This window comes from Phyllostomus hastatus, unplaced genomic scaffold (genome assembly GCF_019186645.2).
Source record: "Phyllostomus hastatus isolate PE091 unplaced genomic scaffold, TTU_PhHast_1.1 phas_contig_86, whole genome shotgun sequence".
NCBI classification, from domain to species: domain Eukaryota; kingdom Metazoa; phylum Chordata; class Mammalia; order Chiroptera; family Phyllostomidae; genus Phyllostomus; species Phyllostomus hastatus.
In genome coordinates, this window is record NW_025333977.1 from 69,808,154 (window position 1) to 69,813,946 (window position 5,793).

Sequence of the window (5,793 nt, forward strand, 5' to 3'; positions counted from 1 at the left end):
AAGGTTGCAAGTTTGATTTCAGGTCAGGGAACATAACTAGGCTGCAGGTTCTATCGTTGGTTGGGTTGTGTACAGGAGGCAACTGATCAGAGTTTCTCTCTCACATCAGTGTTTTTTCTCTCTCCCTAACATCAATGAACATATCCTTGGATGAGAATTTTTTCAAAAGGTATAGGACATATCTGGGTTATGGCACATATATTTCAGCCCTACAACAATTACTTAAAATATTCAGAACTATTTCAAAATGAACAGTGACACTCACTGGCACTGAAAGTTTATGCTATTTTGGTCAGTGGTTGCATAGTAAGATATTCTCTTTTATAAAAAAGAAGCCATTGATTCCAGAACTTCCATAACTTGTAGACTTCTTCATAACTAGATGGTAGGGTGGAGAAATTTAAACCCTTCAAGAGAAATCCAACTGGCCCCTGCATAAGCAGAAGTTGGAACTTCCTTGGGAGGTCAATGAGCATCCTGTGGAAGGCACAGGAAGGAGGGAGAAAACACCCATTGCCAATCAAAGGTAGGGCCTGGAGGCAGAGCCAAGGCACCCTCTCCATTTGCTTTTGTGCCTGCTGTTTGGCTTGGCAACAGCAGGCTCCTTTGCAGGAGGGAAATGTTTTCTATGTTGGTCCACAGACTAAGAGGATGTGGATTCAAAAGAAAGGAGGATTGAGTTGTTCTGACTAAATAGATTTGGCTCATTTCCCCGGGACCTCCCCAAACACATTGATATTTTCACAAAAACGAAATGAAGGCGGTGATGACAAAGAAGACATTATAACTGCTGCCTGAATTGCCAGTTAGTATAATATTTATTTGTTAGTGCTTCTGAAATGGTTCTGTGAAAGGGGAAAATTCCAAATAAATCATCTAATCTAATCTTCCTGGTAGGGTAGGATCACCACCTACTATTTATTAAGGTTTAAGTAGGGATTTTAAGTTTTCTAAGTTATAAGGGAAAAATAATTCCATATAACCCAAAGGCAATACTTTGAGAAAGTTTTGCTTCTAGAAAGCTTCGTCCTATAATTAAGTGCATTTTCTCACTGAAGCTCATCATCCAAGGAGGTAGTTAAGGAACATACACTTACAATGTAACAAATATTTTGGTTTTGGTATTTAGTTATTCATACATCAGAGTATTACCAAAGCCATCATCATGCTGAGTATTGGCTAGATCCTGAGAATGTACAAGAGTTTGCCATCTAATTAGAGTGATGGATTTGAATGATTCATTAGAGTAAAGGAAGTGCTAAGGGCTTACAAAGCCCTAGGGGAGCATGAAGAGGGATGAATGGGGAGAAAGTTGGAGAATCAGAGAAGGCTTCATGGAGGAGGTGGTATTTGTGAGACACTTAAACAAAGCCACATGGAGTCACTTCTATAGTAACAGATATACTAATGAATTGGCAATTTGGGGGATTTTCTTTAAAAAACAAATGAATTGCTCAATGGGAAGGAGTTTCTTTAGTATTCTCCTTAAGACAAACTGAAATGAAGAGATCAAGCCATTTTTAATGGATTTTTAAAAACTTATTTTGCTCATCACTAAGGTAAAATCAGCTGCATTGTGTTAGATGACTTGGGAATGGTCATTATGAAAGCCAGGGTCTGCTGGAACAAAAGTGGGAAAAAAAAGTAGAATTTGTTAGAGACATTTTCTAGTGACATCACCTTTTACCCAACCTTCCTTGGTCCCTTATCCTCTACCCTTTGACCATTATGATGTATATCTGGGGTTTTCCCATTCTTTTGTACCCTTGCTGGGTAGGAAAGAGATTGACAAACTCATTGGCATTTAGCTTTTAAAGTGAATGGTTTGTCTCTCTTGGGGAACTCCAGTGTTAAAGAAACTTGTAGAAAGGAGACTATGCTTAAGCAAAAAGAATGATAACATTTCTGATATAAAGACACTTGGATAGTAGAGATACAGTTGACCCTTGAACTATATGGGAGCCAGGGGTGCAATCCTACACAGTTGAAAATCCAGGTATAACTTTTGATTTTTCAAAACCTTAACTACAGCTGTTCCTCTGTATTTGTGGTAGATTGGTTCCAGGACACCCCTGCAGATACCAAAATCCATGGATGTTCAAGTCCCTTACATAAAATGGCATAGAACAATGTATACAGTTGGTCTTCTGTATCTACCGATTCCCAACTATGGATGAAAAATACTGTTTTTGATCTGTGATTGGTGGAATCTATGCATGCAAAACGCAGGGATATGGATGGCTGACTATACATTTATTTTTAACAATCTGCAATCAGTAAGTGGACTCATGCAGTTCAAACCCATGTTGTACAAAGGTCAACTTTTTACCAAGTGTCCTGCCAAAGCATGCAAAGAAATGCCAACCACCTCCTCTGCCTGGTTTTCAGACTGACTCTGATTACAACCAAAAAACCCTACAAAATTCCCCCCAAAGGAATTTTAGGAGATTTAGTTGAGCTGTAAAGACAGAGCTTGTATGACTATACAATCCTAGTTGTGTATTATTTATACTTTAAAAACTCATGAATGAATCCTATTACATGAAACCTACATATATATGTGCAAGTTCTACACTTTTATTTTCAGTGTAGACTTCATTGATGAGGGTAAAAGGGAATAACAGGAAAAAGTTTTATATACACACATATATATACCTATGTTATATGTGTATATATGTGAGTTACGTATCACACAACATGTTATCATGCTAAAAGGTATTAATTGTTTTGCCAAGAATCATAGAGAAAGTCTGGAAATTTTTAGTTCAATTCATTATTATCTTCTCTTTGTGCCTGGTACTGTTGCTTTCTGTCCCTAGAGCATGTGAACTTTTCAGCTTCTGAATTGTTTTTAGCCATTTAACCAATTGAACCCTATGAACCTACAGCAAATTGATTCTGGGATGATTTCCTATCAGCACTTAGTGCTGATCCTTTTTCAGAGAAAGCATGTGATTAATTGTGTTGAAAAGATTTTGGTGGTTTTCAGTTTTCCTACCAAGCAGGTTTCCATTGCTCAGTTATATCCCCATAAAATTTCCTGTTATTTCAGTTTATTATCTTGTATTATATGCAACCTATTAAGAAAATTCTTGTTCATCTTAAATTTCCCACTGATTATTCTGGATAATTATTACTACTACATTGGTCAACACTGAGTCCAGCTACAAAATACATTCCTTTTCTTCCCCTTCCACATGTTTATTTTGTCTTCTTTAATTTCAGCAAAACTCTAGTTCGTTCTCACTATAGCTAATGAAGAAATTTTGGTTCATTTAACATTATATTTGTTTGTTACTTTTATATCAGTTGCTTATGATTTTTATGAATATCAAGTTGAAAAAATGTAAAAATTTAATATCTCTGGAACTCATAAAATTTTAATATCTAATTTCTTTCTTTGACAAAAAAATTCAAAAACAATCCAAACTGTCCAAATGCAGCTTCTTGGAAACATTTCCAAATTCATTCCAAATATTCTTTTGGAGCTATGGGTCCCATTTTATTCTACATATTTGTTAATTTTTCTTTTTTTCCCTAAGTTTCAGAAAAGTGAGACTTCAAACAAGTACCATATGATCATGAAAACACATACTCATTTGGTTGAATAAGACCTCCATGGTTATTTTAATTTATTTACTCATTGCATTTAAAAATATCTTTTATATACAACCTCTCCAAGAAATAATTTGGCTTATTTTTGAACTCCTCCTAAGAAATAAAATTTACTAACTTCCAAAACAATACACTTTATATTTGAGTAGCTATTCAGGAAATTTCTCCTCCTGAGAGTATTTTCCCCTTGGTCTTAGTTCTGGAGTTAACTTGGAGTTTTAAACGCCCCCCATTGGGGTTATTTTGTGTCAACAACTACTTTATGAGCCTCCAAAGTCTTCTTTTGTTTCTTCACAGGCCCATTCTTCCCCATTTTCTTGGCTGTTGCTTACATTATGTGGCTAAGTACTGCTCTCAGAACATGCTCCAGTTTGTAGCCCTGGAGAGTAACTGGACACAAACTCCAGTGTGTCCAAATAGAACTGTCATCCTTCCTCCTTCTGTAATGATGAACATTCAGCAATATACACCAAGACTGCATAGTAGGAATTTTGGACATCATACTCATTGTCGATTCACATCAGGCTTACTGTTGACTTAAACTATAAGCCATATTCTCCCATCTTTGTGCTGAGCCCTCTATCTTCTTTTATTACCCAGACTCTAAATGGTTTTTGGACTTAAGTGCAGGACTTTAAATTCATCTCCTTTAAAACTCATCTAATTATATCCATTGTTACTTGAAAAGATGTATTTAGTTTTATCGAATCCTAAACCTTCATAATCATTTATTATCTAAAATCATTTCTAGCTTTCTGCAAATTTAACATGCCTACCTTCCATATTTTTACGTGATTATTGATAAAATTATTTGGTATGGGAGAATAAGGTCAGTCTCTGTCTAGATTGCCACTGACCCACAGGTAAATACCCATTGCATGTATTTCTTCAAATATTACAAATGCAACTAGCCAAATAATTCTCTCACCCCCTTTTATATTATCAACTAAGCTATTTAAAAGGACTTTGCAAAGTGCAGACATCACATGTTCTATATTCACTACATTTTCTTCCTCTGCCAGAGTAGGAAAAGTAGATTAATCTCATGTGACCATTTAATAAACCCATGCTAACTCCTAGTAGAAACTGTTAACAGTCTCTGTCCTCACAATATTTTTCTATTCTGGAGCCTTGTTCACTGTCTTTTGGTGTATGCTATTTTCATCCCCTCCTCTTTTTTGGAACTAAGGCACTCGGTGGGCCCGCAATGGTCTAACTCCTCTGCTAGTCTCCCCATTTCCTCACTGGCACACCTAACATTTGTATTTCTCTTAGCCACAGGAGATGCGATTCCCTCTGACATAACTATATGTTCTTGTTTAGAGAATAAGATATTCTATTAAAATTTATTCATATGTTTAGGTTTTAATCTCCTCTCGCTAGTGTTTGTAGTGCAATATTTATCCTGGAGAACACTCTCAACAAAAAAAGATGGAGCTCAAATAAGAAGTGTGAGCTTTCATCATCCCTCCATTATGTATCAGTCCTGACTTGTGGGCTTTTAAAGCAGGCCTATAGCTCTTCAAAAATCTCTATTGGGAGAATGAAAAGACAAGGTGGGAAAAATATCTTCAAATCACATATCTCATAAATGGCACATTCAGAACATAACAGAACACTGAAAATTCAATAATAAAATAAACAACCCAATAAAACTGGGCAAAAGATCTGAACATCACTTCACCAAATAAATCTATGGATGGCAAATAAGCATATGAAATGATGCTCAACAGCATACGTCAGCAAGTAAATGCAAATTGAAACTACATTAGATATCACTGCACATTTATTAGAAATGATTAAAGAAAAAACTGGCTATGTCAAATATGGGCAAGAAGGTTGAGAAACTTGAATTCTAGTCCATTCTGGTCAAAATGCCAAGTGGTTCAGCCCCTTGAGAAAACAGTTTGGCAGTTTCTTATGAAGTTAAACATACACTTAGCATGCAAACCCAGCACTCTCACTCCCTAAGTATTTAAAGAAATGAAACCTTACATCCACACAAAAACCTGTACAGGGATGTTTATAGTGGCTTTTTCAAATTATCAAAAACTGAAAACAACCTAAATGGCTCTCAACTCTGATCTAACCACACAATGGAATACTACACAGCAATAAAAAAGAACAAATTATTGATACGTGTAAAAACGTGGATAAATCTCAGGTGTATTGTGCTAG